This window comes from Diadema antillarum, unplaced genomic scaffold (genome assembly GCF_040938485.1).
Source record: "Diadema antillarum isolate AM-2024a unplaced genomic scaffold, OU_Dant_1.0 seq00001367_RagTag, whole genome shotgun sequence".
Lineage (NCBI taxonomy): Eukaryota > Metazoa > Echinodermata > Echinoidea > Diadematoida > Diadematidae > Diadema > Diadema antillarum.
In genome coordinates, this window is record NW_027272129.1 from 177,731 (window position 1) to 192,503 (window position 14,773).

At 38.2% G+C, this 14,773-nt stretch overlaps 1 pseudogene; it reads left to right on the top strand.

Annotated features, from left to right (window-relative positions):
• LOC139708703 (tensin-1-like) overlaps positions 1-14,773 on the top strand; it is a 210,337-nt pseudogene that overhangs the window by 159,894 nt on the left and 35,670 nt on the right.

Consider the following 14,773-nt stretch of genomic DNA (forward strand, 5'->3'; position numbering starts at 1 on the left):
ATGCTGAAACATGGACACTCAGATCATAGGTCAGCTATATGAGGTAAAATATTGGTGAAGCATGCTAGGATCCAAAATTGTACTCTTTAAAGGGGATGGCTAGTAACCGATCAGTGGGAATCAATGGGAATGCTGAGGGATGATTGTTCCAATCCTTGTGGGATTCATTTAAGAGTACATTATATATCTACTGTTGTGTGAAAATTATTTGCTTCAGAATGGTCTCATATTCAAGTAATGTGCAGATTAATGCCCCGTCACTGACCAGGGACGCTTACCTCGAAACATTAAACTGCACATTACTTGAATATGAGACCATTCTGAAGCAAATGATTTTCACACAAGAATAGATATATGATGTACTCTTAAATGAATCCCACAAAGATTGGAACAATCATCCCTCAGCATTCCCACTGATTCCCACTGATCAGTTACTAGCCATCCCCTTTAAAGGGAATATTTCTCTCAGAATGCAGTGGATGGCGTGAATTGAGGAAAATTAGTTCAACACTTGGTAAATGTTTGAAGAAAATCAGACAATCCAATCAAAAGTTGTATGATTACATGTTTAATAAGTTCTATGTTCTGCCATCCAAGATGGGAGCATCAATATGCTGTCAGATAGTACAACAATGTGTAGAGAAATTCATGGATTTTATTATCCTTGGACAAAATTTTCACAATCAAGGTTCATTGCCCTTATCAATGATAATCATTTTATCATACTGTGTTTGAGTAACCTACACTAGTAGTGCATGAATATATTCTGAAAATGTACTCTGAATTTCCACTCTTAGATGAGGCGATTCATGATTCTATAGATATTTAGCAAAGTCAAGATTTCTTGATGTGCCACTTTGAGGACGTTGTGAGAAATTTCCTTGTGAATGCCAATATGTCCTTGCATAGCAAGATATTAGTATGAATAGTTTCATTCATAAATTTTACGCCAATTAACACACACACAGCCATGGACACCACATACACACTCTGCACAGAATGTGATAACGATCATTCAAGGTTAAACACTTTGTCTGTCTAGTGACACAAATTCAAGGCTGCGTAGACCAGCAATACATTGAACTTGTCACCCTTGCACATTGGCCTTGCCTACCTGTCATAGTTTCTTACCGGGCAGCATATTAAAATTGGCTCGTGTACCACCACCTTCTTCACATCACTAAGGTAGATGCAATAATAGAACTTGTCAACCCACACGATAGATGTGAGAACTTCAAAAGGCATTTTATGACTTCTGTTTTGATAAGGCTAGGGAAGACTGGGTTTGGCTGGCCCTGTGTGAAAGAAGTCAGCGGCATACATGGCAGTCGATTTTAGGAGAGGTGTTTCTTTGAATGACGCGAAAAATACCTGGAGGGTGACATGTGCCACTTATTGTGCAAGGACATTCACAATTTGTAAATTTCATTTTGAAAAGCAGGTTGCAAGTCGTTAGGAGTTGAAGACATTTGCTTCATCGCTCCTTGTGAAATATTGTTCAATCTATATCTCTCTCTTATCTTTCTCTTTTTCTTTTGCTCTTTTTTTCTCTCTCTCACTCTCTCCATCCTTCCCTTATTCATATCATTTTACAGCAATGCATAATTTTGTGGTTTATAAGCTGTTTAGTGTGAATTTTCCCAAATGGAGAAAAAACTACAGAGGAAAAAAAAGCAGTAATGGTTATGGCTTCATTTCCCCCTTTTTTTTGGAGGGGGAATAAGATTTTGACTTAATTCAACTGAATTTTTAGTGGGTAGTTGGAGCTAGAGCATGAAATGCAAGCTGTAATGAGGTGTAGGCTTTGCATCCAATGATGTGTCATGAGGTTTGACTCATGATGATTTCTGAAGCACTATAATTTTTTGATGGTGATTGGCTGTAGTTCTTCTGCAGGCTTTGCAGATAATCATTCGTGTTTGTGACCATGTATAGGCATATGTGGTGAATAACTTGTTTTATGATTAGTGATGAAAAAGGTGCTGTATGTGTACTACCTTTTTGTTGTGGGTTGATGCTATCTACTATTATATCTTGAGATGAATGCCCATAATGAGGAATTGATGACTGCCCCCCCCCCCCAAAAAAAAAAAAAACAACAAACAAACACCAAACAAAAAAACAAAACAAAACAAAACAAACAGATAGATAAATGAATAATTGAAAATAGATTGCATGTCGACTGTAGCCCTAGTCACTCTCTTGTGGTCAGTTTGCATTTTAAGGTAAAAAATTGAGCAATGCTTGAAATGATGGGATTTGTCCATAGAATGGACGCAATCAAAATTATGATAATTGCCAGAAGACTTTTAGGATCATAGATATGTCAGTTGCTTTTGAGGTACGTACAGAGAAGAGTTGGAAAACATAGTTTATTGACCTGTTATCACAAATTCATGATTATGCTTAACATTTGCAGCAAAATTTGCCGAAATCACTTAAGTATTCTCAGTTTTCATGATAAAGGAATAAAAAGAAAGAAAGAAAGTACAACATTACTCAGGCTGTGTCTACATTCCAGTTAATCAATAATATTTTCTACAATGTTTGTTGGTTATATGTTTTTATCATTCCCCATTCATTTCATTCATTTCATTTGGCAATGTGCAATAACACATATCATGAATAACAACAGAACAGACAAAAATGTGGCAAGGAATCCTGTAAAGCAACCTGTGTTTATGATGACAGTCTTTACATTCATGGAGGAAAACTGGGAGTATTCCTGGGATGATACTGTGTCAGATCATTTTCTGTTCTCGAAATTCTTGTTATCACTATTATTATTATTATCATTGTCATTGTTATTACAACTACTACTTTCATCACCATCATCACATTTATGAAAAAATAAAATTGGTATTTCAATGAAAAGTACAATGTGATGGCATGAAGCATTTACAGGTAACTTGAGAAAACAAGTACCTGGTACATATGATAGATGACAGTAATATTGACTGTGGGATGATTCATAAGTAACAGTGTTAAGTGCAGTTGTGATACCAAAATACATAGTGTATGCAGTAGCACCAGCAGACATTACCACGTGTGTTTCTGTTCCCTTTCTCTGAAAGTGGGCTGATCCTCTGTGAAAGTTTCCACCAATGGCTTGCCACTATGACTGCACACAGTCTGAGATCCCCGCCCACTCGCATACTAAAATAGTGAGGGTAGCCAACCATAGGAGCTTGAGTACATGCAGATAGGTACACATTTAGGGCATCCACGCATATACACACACACACACAACTCAGCATTACAAGGTATGGGGATAAAATGTGTGCACAGAGTGTATAGGGTAGGTGTGTGTGTTTCAGTGCGGAGCTTTTGAACTGGTGCACAGAACTTGTTTTCCTACCTTTATTTTTTTCTATCCCACCTCTTTTGGTGGCTGTCTCAGGCTTGTCACCTTTTCATGGTTATGTTTCTCTTTCTGTAGTGAGTAAACTAGTGTGTCTCCTAGCTGTGCTTGGAAGCAGACGACCAAGCAAGCTCTCGCTCTATTGGAGGCAGGAGAGACAATTGATTCATGAGTATATCTGCATCGTCTCTTACTTCCTTGCTTTCTCTCCATGAAGCACTCCTCGGATTTATAAAAGCTGGAAACACGTGGATTATAAAAATATTTGCATAGTTGCTGTCGTTATCAGTTGCTCAGGAAAAACAAAAATAAACAAGTCACATCAGTGTAGGTTACTGAATTTTATGTGGAAACATTACGTAGATAGTCGCCAGTTTACGACGGAACTCCAATTTTGTGATACTCTTCTACAGCTTTGGATGGGGCACTTCATCGTCTTGCATCTTGCCCCTGTAGTTGTGGGGGTGTACAACTTTGCACCGTGATTGCTGTACTGTTGACTCACTGAACGGTACCAAATAGATCTCTCTGAGGGGGGACATTAAACTTGATGGGCAATGAACCACCCTCGTGGTTTTAATTGTCTTCACGCTACAGTGGATTTGACGCCATTCGCTAAACGGATGTATGGTCTACTCAGCAGGGCAGGGTGGAGTGTTTTCATCAGGGAGATGTTCTCAGCATTATTTCCATCCTTCCCTGGCAGTTTGTGAAGTGTTTATCGCCTACCGGTCTTCACCTGTACTCTCAGGGTAGATTTCCATTTCAGTGGGGGATCTGTACGTTAGCCGCTCCAGCAATCTCCAAGCTGGGAGGGTCTCTTGAGACACTCTCCCCTCGCTCTTCTCCACCAGACCTCTTCAGACAGGAGCGAGGAAGCAGGGTAAATGCCGCGCATTAGAAGTGTCATCTATCCTCTCCCAAACAGAGAGCTTGCTCAGACCATGGTACTTTGTCTTTTCTCAGTGTAGGAGGAGCGATCGCTGAGAAAGGAAAACATTACAAGGAGAGAAGTGACTGGACAAATGACTACCACTCCATCTGGCTCTGTTGATGTGTCATAAAAACAGGAGCTGCAAAAAAAAAAAAAAAGATCAATATCAGCACTTACTAGCCCTCTTAGATTCTGTCAGAAAGTGTATATTTTTGGCAAAGGAGTGATTTGTGCTTTAAATTTGTGGATGCCTTTGAGGAGACTGGATAAAGAAGAAGAGGGCATTGAGACATAAAAAAGCAACTAACAACAACATAGATTGTCTGCTGTGCAGTGAAGTAAGTGTGTTCTGAGTGGATGCCGTATCTGAGTCTTCAGCCTGCACGAAAAGGAAATGTCTGTCATCTCCAAAGCTGAATGCTGATGCTATCTGATCTCGGCGCTCTTGAAGTTGATTCAGGTTTAGGGATATCGCCTGACTAAAGTCACATCTTTTTTCATTCTTTGTTTTTTTCTTGACATCATCCCATCAACCCAGCTTGCTCTTCAGAGACGGGTACGGGGAAAAGATGTCTCTCATCATAAAATAAAGGACAATCTTGTTCACCCTTTATGCGCTGGCACAACGTGAGTGCAGAAGAAGGTTTGAACTCATTTGGTGACTAAACACACACCTGGGGATCTCCTTTTGTGATCAGTTTTGTCCGTAATTAATGAAGAGGAAGAGGATGAGACCAGAGTTTGTGCTAATTACCTCATCAGGCTAGAAGCGCTGGCTGCAAGGAAAGAGCCATACAGAAGAGAGAGAGAGAGCGAGAGCGCTTAGTACAGCAAGCGAGACAATAGGACTTCATCATATTAATCTGGCAGCTTTGCTCCAGGATTACTCAAGAAGCGCTCCGCCTCCAGCGCGTTTGTTGTCATATCTCTCACAAAGACTGCATCGCTGTATGCAAACTCCACCGCTCATTTTGTCTTTCTCTCAAGACACTCCCCTTGACTGCCTTGCTTTCAGTGTACATCCTCAGAAAATTGCTTCCCTCGTGTGCACGGAAGAAGGGGGGAAAAAAATCTTTCCGCATTTTATGCAGTAGCTTGGCTCCCTAGAAAGTTATGGAATGATTTATGGTATATTCACCCCAGTGAAAGCCTGTGATTTACGATCTACTCTCCCTACTCTCATTCAAGTGGATTTTTTACCGCCTATTCACGTTTCTTGTTCCATTCTGTGTATTTCATGGAAGTCCATCTGTCCTGAATTCAGTTGAGACTGTGTGGAGCTCTATAGGAATATTTGTCAATCAACTCTGTCCAACAGACTGCAGACTCCCTCTCTGCTTGGAGCGTCACTTGTGCCTAGATTGAAATCTTCACAATGGTTGATAAACAGGGACTCAGCCCTGACCGTTCAAGAAAGTTTTACTACCCATTTGATTACAAGGAGCAGCTGTGCTGATGCAGTATTGTGAGGATACGCATAATCGTGGTGTTCTTTCCATTCTGGAATTATTCATGTGAAAGTAGATATTACCGGCTGAAGTGTTTAATTGTGGGTTACTCAGCTCCCTTTTAGTTGAAAGGAGTGAGGAATATATATTTTTTGCCATAAAAAACTAAAAAGACAACCATTTGAAGATGGAGAACACAAACTCAAACGCGTGCACAGCAGAAGCCTCCGATCCTTTTGCTGAATTGGAAATGTGGGTGAAGAGGTTAACGAACTATGATATCAATACCTCATTCTCCGCACCAGACTTTCTCCCAGAAAAGACCAAGAAGAAAGCACCATCACTGCACATTGATGAAACAGACCAGGATTATGAATTCCTGGATGAGTTTGAGGAGGTGGAAAACCGACTGGCTGACTTGAACTTTGAACTTTCACCTCTTTTGGTGGAAGATGAGCATGAACACGATAAAGACAGTGGTTATTCTTCTCTTTACAGCGAGGGTCAGCTGCCCAGCCCTGGAGGGTTGTCAACTGGGAAGACTACCCTCAATGGAGCTGCTACACCGCCAGCGACACTGAGTGGACGGAGCACACCCTCAAACTTCTACTACACACAAAAGTTGTCACCCTATGGCAGTTCGAGTTCATTAGCAGGTAAGGACATCCTTTTTCCTGTGTGCCTTTGAATGCCTTCTTGGAATGCATGCTTATATGAAGCATGCAGGCCTATTGTTTGGTCTCTAAGACCTCTGGAAATTTGGAGCTCTCAAAGTACATTCAAAATAGCTCAAGTTTTTTTTTTTTACATTTTGTGTGTGACTCAAATAGCGCAATATTTGCAATACATTGTAACCAAATGAAAACCAGAGTATAAATTTCTTCCCTGTTTTTGAGGGAGATGAGATGTCAGAGACTGCTAGGAGATGGGAGCTACCACTTTTATTCATCTGATATAAAAATGATGTACTGTCATTGGTGTCCAAGGTATTTTCCTTCAGACTTTAAGTTAATATACCACTCAAAGATAATCTCTGTCTTCACAAATACTTCTGATCTTCATGTTCTTAGAGATACTGACACAGGACCATCTAATATCAGATGATTTGAGGAGCACCATTGACCCCTTGATTGCTAAATGTGAAAAACTTGTACTTCCATCCCAAATTACACCATCCTTGAAATTGGTAGCACTTTGCCACATGTCCCAGTGAAATTAACCCCAACACACTCAGACCTTAGCGAACCTGCATGATAAGAAAGACAAGACCAATGAATCTAGAAGAGGCAGGTTAATCTCAAACCATGTAATGAAATCAAGATAAATGTCCAATCAATCAAGCTTGTTTGAGCCAATTTAGATATCCTTTCCCCCAATTTGATAGATTCACAACTTGGTGCCATGCCAGCCCACAGCAAGGCGAAAGAGGCCAAGTTTCCGAGTATGATGAAATAAATGCAAACCCAGTCCTGCAAACCTATACCTCATCAGACACTGACATGCCTTAGAAAGTTTTATACCTCAAAAACTGCAATCGTTTATTGAAAGTCAGGATGAAAGTCATGATAATAGTTCTTCATCTGACAGAGTTGTTTATTCTCAAGGAATTTGGTGGTAAAGCTAAAGACAAATGCATATGTCAGTAAGTGCTCATGTAGGCCTAATACCATAGTCAGAAATACTGCGAAGCCATGTCAGACATATATTAGTCTCTCTGTATGATTGTATGGCTGTATGACATTCAAAATGTTCTTTATCTCTCCCAGCCATAGCTAACATTGATATCCCCAAATCAAAAATTACTTCTCATCACACTTTGACATTTTTGGTCTTATGAAATACTACGTGCAGCTGGCTTCTTTGCCATAAGGTCAACCCAATTATCATGAAATCATGTTAGCTCTAGCCAGAAAGTTCACCTCTTCCAGTGCATTTCACATGGGAGCTCGAAGTTGTAAAATCACTGACTTTCATCAGTGCATGCACACACAAATTCAAAATATTGGCCCCATTCACCAAACACTGAACAGTCACTCCCAAAATACAGAGGCAAAATTTCTCCTCTATGATTTGTAATGACTTGCTGATCTTATTTGTTTTATTTTCTAGTAATTGCACAATATCATTTTGGGGGTTCTGTATATAACCATCCATGTCTTAGAAATGTCACAAGAAAGGCAAGACAGCTGTCTGATATTAGCTGCTGAGCAAGAGTTATGAGATTCTGAAAAGCAATATATCTCCTTTTTAGCTAATGAAGAGAGAGATATTGCCTAGATATTGAAAAATGTACATGCCCTTTCAATCAAATGATATCTACATAAGTCAGGTGATATGTGGTGTGAATATTTCTGCTCTGACATTTCCAGTCAGTGTTACACCTTATTGCTAATATGCATGTCAGGTAATAGCTTTCTTAATTCCATTGATGTAGTATCAAATAGGCCTATATTTTGCAATAATCATCTTTTTCCCCCCTAAAGTAAGGGGCATACATAGATTGATCAGTATTAATAGAGAATGTGTATGTGTGTGTTTACCACATTATTACATTTCATTGTTTGATAATGGTATAGGATAATTCTGCGACTGTGTTGATATAGGCTTGAAATATTTGCTTAGACAAAACAAAAACTATGACTGAAGTTATAATGGTGTTTTCTTTATTCATAGTAATGACATGTTTAAAGATTATTCTTAGCAACCTTTGAAGTACAATATTTGCATCTATATAGTTGTATACATTCATGAATTCTACTGTGAGAAGTGTATCTTTTATAAAACTTTAAACTCCTTTTCAAAGCATTAGAAAATATGAATATAATTTAGAGGATTTTCATTTATGTGTATAAACAGTTGCCATATATGGAAAATGCAGCAGTGTGTTTGCTTTGCAAATGACGTTTTAAAGCCACAATCATAAGTTACAAAAACAGATTGCAGGTTCAATGATTTCATGGTCACCTGTGGGAAGTGAGTAAATAGATTAAATGTTTATTTGTTTATGTTGGGCTTTATCTGTGCAAGCAAACAAATATATCACCATGACAATTCAATACAATCTGATGTATGGTTGGAAAAATGTGGAGAACAACTTATGTATGGGTGGTGTGGGGGAGGGGGCCGAGGAGTCACTTTGTTGGAGCCAAAATGGCTATTCTTTTTTTTTAAACTCAGAGTCAGACTTGGAGCAGTCTGTTAAACTTTTCAGAGATAAAATTGCCTTGTGAGATTAATAACCATGCATTGCCTACACTAATACTTGCAACAACTGTATCTGCGGTTGTTTGCGTGTTGTTCGTGCAACTGTAAATTTTTGACACTGCACTGGAATAGTAGGACCTTGTGATCTCAATGGCAATGTGTGCATAAGATAATATATCAGTGAATTGACCCTGATGATGGGTGCAAATTAGTTCCAAAGGCTGAAAAGGACATATTTGGTCCATACTGTTGATATGGGAAATATAGAAAAAATACTTTTTTTATGTTTGCAGCATACCATACAATAGTCTTGGTTACCAGTCTCGTCTATGAGTACTAGATTGTCATTTCTAGGTCAAGTGCATGTACATGTAGGCCTACAGCAAGGGATGTAGCATGCTTTAGACATGGCTAATGGATTGTGTCCATGGTTTGATTAATCATGCTATCATTCTTATTTCTATCTCTCCCTCTCTCTCCTCCTCTCTCCCTCTCTCACTCTCCACCTCACCATGCTGCCTCCAGGATAACCAATAATATACTACTAAAAACTAGAGCAACTAAATAAGCTTTTAGGAGTGACCATGTCCAGGCCTATGTTTGACCATGGACATGGTTACCCCACAATCCTTCACTGAGAATAAAGTAGAAGAGCTGCCCTACTCAATGCATGACATCTAATTAGGTTTACAGAGTGGTCACCCTTGTTTGTCCTTGTTACCATGGATACCACCAAGATTTATGAGTAGTTTGATATACTGAGTTCAGTAGACTACCAGGTGTAATAATGAGATAAGTTTCCATACCTATGTGATTTGGCATTCAGGAAGATCTGCATATTACAAAAATACCCATCACAACAGTTCTGGGAAAAACTGGCAAATATAAACAAGTTGCCAATCTTGTTTGAGAGGCAGTTCTGGATTGTTTAATTTTTCAGAATCTTGTTTTTCCTAGAATGATCAGTGTGATTTAGATTTCAGCTATTAAGGTAAAGTTTGAGTTCAAAGAATCTGTAATGATAATAGTGTTTCTATGAGGATATCGATATGGAATATACATTTGTATGCATCATAGAGTTGCTGTAAATCTGTGTTAATTATTATCTGCAAAATCTAGCTTTCCATCTGGTAACATCATGATTTAGATGATTCTTTTCCAGTGCAGAACAAATCAGCCACCAAATACTGAGGAATATCTTTGCCTGTGCTATAGCTTCCAGTCACTCCCTCCCTCATGGGCAAGCTTGCAGTAGAGATGCCATTATTTGTTAGTCATGACAGCCATAGGTAAGGGGGTGGGATTACCCAGTATCCCTTTCACTCGAATTTCAGACCAGAGTTTTGGCAAATGCTGTGGGCTCAGTGTGTTGTATCACTGGAAGCCTGTACACAACGAGTCTGGTTAAGAGTGACCATATCATTGCATGATCAAAATAAAAAGAAAACGGGTGATGATAATTTTTTTTTTTGTAACATAGGTAGTGGCAAGTATTTTAGAAATTCTTATAATCATACAGCATTCAGTAAATACTCTTTCGTTCATGTCTTTTGATGATGAAACGAAATATATGGATATTTATGAACATTCCTGCTGAATTTCCTCATTTACAGTTCATTCGGAAATATATAATGATTAATGACTTCAAGTAGAAGTGTTACTGGAGTGGGTAAGAATTACCAGTACATGAGAAACCTGTGTGATTAAACTGAAAGACACGCATTTTGAAAATCCCATGCTGACAGGTTTGGTTTTGGAACCAAAACTTATGGCAGTTGGTGTTGCTGGTTCCCCCATGCCATATGATATCAACAGACGAGTCATAACAAATATTAGAGATATGAAACACACACACCACACATATGCACACAATGTCATATGCATGGCTGTGGTGCTTAGATTGTCCCAAGTGTCATATTTGATGGAATTGATGGTATGGAAGCAGCAAACAATTTGATGCTCAGAGAGAGAGCTTGTTTCCAAACCTGTCTCCTACAAACACACAGTAGCTCATGCATAAGATCTAATAGGAGCCAATGCCCTGTTTTGTAAGTCAAAACACGCATCAAGAGGACATCCGCTCTAGCTCCGCTGAATTGATAGAAAGATTCAATAAATCGGAAGTCCTGTGAGATATTATATGATAAGGCAGATAATAAATTAGCAAGAATATGGAGGGATGTACTGACCTATTGGTCTAACAAAATGCTAATTTGTTTGACCTTTTTTTTTAGGCTGAGGGAAAAACTTTGCATCTTGTCTACATGATTTTGGGTCAATTTATTCCTGTGTACCATCCATCTTGCTCTCTCTCCAATTCTTTATTACCGCAAGTTATTCTTTTATCATTGACCATCAAACTAGATCTGTTTGGGAAATGGTATAATTTATATGACATAGGAAAAAAATTGGTTCTGCATGCAATAATACAGTTGTGGTATTATACTTGATGTGTAATGGCATTAACTCTAGTGAATAAGGTAACATTTGAAAGATTTTCAAAAAAAATCAAAAATGATATTAATGTATACTTTATGTTAAGCATAGATATGGGTCCCCTTTGTAATTTTGCTTGTTATGATATTGTGGCTCCTACGATGTTAAAAAAAAATCAGCTTAATGTTGCTCATCATGATTATCACATTTTTATTTTCAAGTCAGGATTATATCCTTACTTCCAACCAGAAGAGAAAACATAACCCCCTTTCTCCCCCCCCCCCATGCTCATTTCTTATGTTTGATGTGAAAATATTAATGCAGATCTAATTATTTACAAACACACATTCATACATATAAGCCATATGACGTTATGTTCATCAAATTACTCTTCATTCACAGGTGATGTTGTTGTTGTTTTCAGTCAAACATTAATGTAATTCCTCGCAAAGGTGTTGTATGAACTTGAATTGAGGCATTCAGCTTCCAGTACCAGATGGGTGGGATATTTGCAGCGATACCATCAGTTTGGTATTTGCATTTGTATATCAATGTTTGTATGCCTAAAATGCCATCCATTTCAATAGCACAAACACGTTTGGAGATTTGTTTACATTTCTTATCACCGCTTCCTTCTCCCAGCATGCAATATGATGATAAGAGAAGACTTATCTGACTTTATGGCAGGTACAGAGTTGATGTTATATTGCCCACTATTCTGCAGTTGACCCAATAATTCTCCTTGTCCCAAAAAGAAAGAAGGAGGAGAGATTAATTTATTACATTTATTGAAACTTGTACATTTTCGTTAAAATTGTTTAGCAGAGTATGTAATTGAAGAGGCAAAGAATTGATATTGCTCATTTTATTATAAAAAAACATGGTAAAGTATGACAAAAATAATTCACCTCAGCCTACCATAAAGATGCCATGGTCAGACTCATAACTGCAGAATAAAATTGGAGGCAACATAACAATAATTGTCATTGTCATGCAGTTGTACATCTCAAAATATTGTTTTGAGATGTAGGGACCTGTATTCATAGTCTCTATCCTTTTTAAAGGGGGATGGTGGGTACAAAGAACAATTTTATGGTACATGTATTGCAGTAACCATTTGGTATGAGCCATCTTCAATATAACGTAGGCACTTTGTAGTACATGCACTTTATGCTGTGTCTAAGAATATGGTAAATAACTTGGAATTGTGGATCAAGAAATATGATTGGTATACGGGTAAATGACCTATCTGCTTTAACTTTATATCAGACTAGGTTCAGGAGCTAGTCTGCATACTGGTATGGATCTTAGCTGAAGTAATTTGCTCCTGAGCTATGTCACCATGTAATGACAAGGTGCATGTAGTAAAAAAAAAATTCTGCCCCTGGGCTCCATTCAAAGTGCAGAATTGTTGTACTTGCATCTTGACTTAGATTTGTACTTCTGAAGAGTAAATATTTTTAATTTAACAAATAGATTTTCCAGAAGATTCAGAGTATTGAGAAGAGAGGGAGAGGGTGATTGAACTCAAATTACAATTACTTTTTCATATGTTTATTGTATATCATATTTCACATGGTATCTAGAATTTAAAGACCAGAGAAGGGACCAAATAGACCAAGACCAGATAGAAAGGAAAAGAGGCAGAGGGAAAAAGAGGAATAAGAAAAGGAGTAGGGGTAGGGAGAGAACAAACATATTAAAATTGATTCATTTTGACAGTAATCCAAGTTGAGCCAACAAACGTCGATTGTTGGAAAACATGGCCATAGCCCTTTGAAAAGGCCCGCTTTGCACCTCAACGATCGATCTCCCCTACCCAGCCTTTCGTCACAAAAGACCCTTGACACTGGACTAAATACAGACAGCTTACCTTTCACTTTTTCATCGACTTTTGAGGGATTACTAGAGCAATAGCCAAGACCAGTTTTTGTCAGGTGTTATTTGTGGTACCTGCTTGTAATTCTCATTCTTTTCTCTCCCCTTCCCTAGCCAAGGCATTTACCTGCAAGTAACCCATAGTCCATTGTGTATGCATGTGATGTATAGCAGAGTGTGCTCCTGGCAAGATACCAATAGTTGTCTTTAGCCATCCTCTCCTTCTTTCTGTTCAGTGTCTTAGCTAGCTCTAATCAGTAGTTGTAAAATATCCATTAATATTGCCCTACAGGGAAAAAATAAAGAAATCACTATATCATCATGCCATTGCATATACCTATGAATGTTTACTCTAACAAATGTTCAGTTAGACAGTGATAAGGAGGACTTTTGTGAAGTTTTATAATTGAATGCTTAGCCCTCTATTATATTTCCAATGCACATCTTACAGTCAACTCATGTAAAAGAACAATGAACTTTGTTCAAACTTCATATCAGTGTCAATGAAGTGCGAGCAGCAGAATCAAATATTTAGATCATAATATATCATTGAAATCATTTACTCTTGGGGGAAAAACTTGAAAGGTCCAACCCAATCATACCACAAGACTTTAAAAAGGACAATGGCTTTTCCCAGTCACAAATGAAATTGAGATTCTGTTTTTCTTTTTCCTCTACATTTCTTTGGGAATATCCAGGACCATGTAGATGTTAATAACTTGATTTGAGCAATTCCCTTGCTTCCCTGATCCCATCTATGCTGCAATGTGCCTAATTGGCAACACTGTGCACAAGGTGACTCCGCAGCAATCAATTTGTATGCCCTTGTGCTTGTTTCAGGGCTCCGCTGCCCAGACGAGAGATACCTTATTCATTTTGTCAGTCCTCCGTGATGTGCACTGGGGGAGAAAATTGATGTCTTTGCGTGTGGGTCATGTTTGATCCTTACCAAGTCACATCTCGTTGGCCTGTTTTTTATTGCCCAGTGCACGCCTGTTTCTGGTACACGTCGGCTCACCAGTAATTGAGGAGTTTTTGATTGCTGGCATATTCTGTTTTGCTCAATGAGTCCCATGCGGCAGACTTACAGTCTGCAGCAATATTATGCAGCATATCTTTCAGTTCAGCCATACCTATTTATCAAAAAGATGTACAGAAGTGCTAAATTTTAAAGCAACACTTTGCCAAATTAGTGTAATATTAACATATTTTGTACTCATGCACTGAAGAAAAATTTATGAAGTTATTGGCATGAGGATACACACTGTTAATCTGAACAAGGTGTACTTTATACTAAGTCTATGAGAAATGACAATATTTTAGGGCAAAGGGCTAATAAACCAGTGAACGATGTTTAATAGTGATGATCAAATGACCCCAAATGTTCAAACCGTTGAAACAAAGCAGTTGTAAAGCTAAATATAACCTACGATACTTGTGTGTAATCCAAGTTGATTTTATGTTTTAAACATACTTACTGTGAATGTTTAGAAATATTCATTACTGCTATGT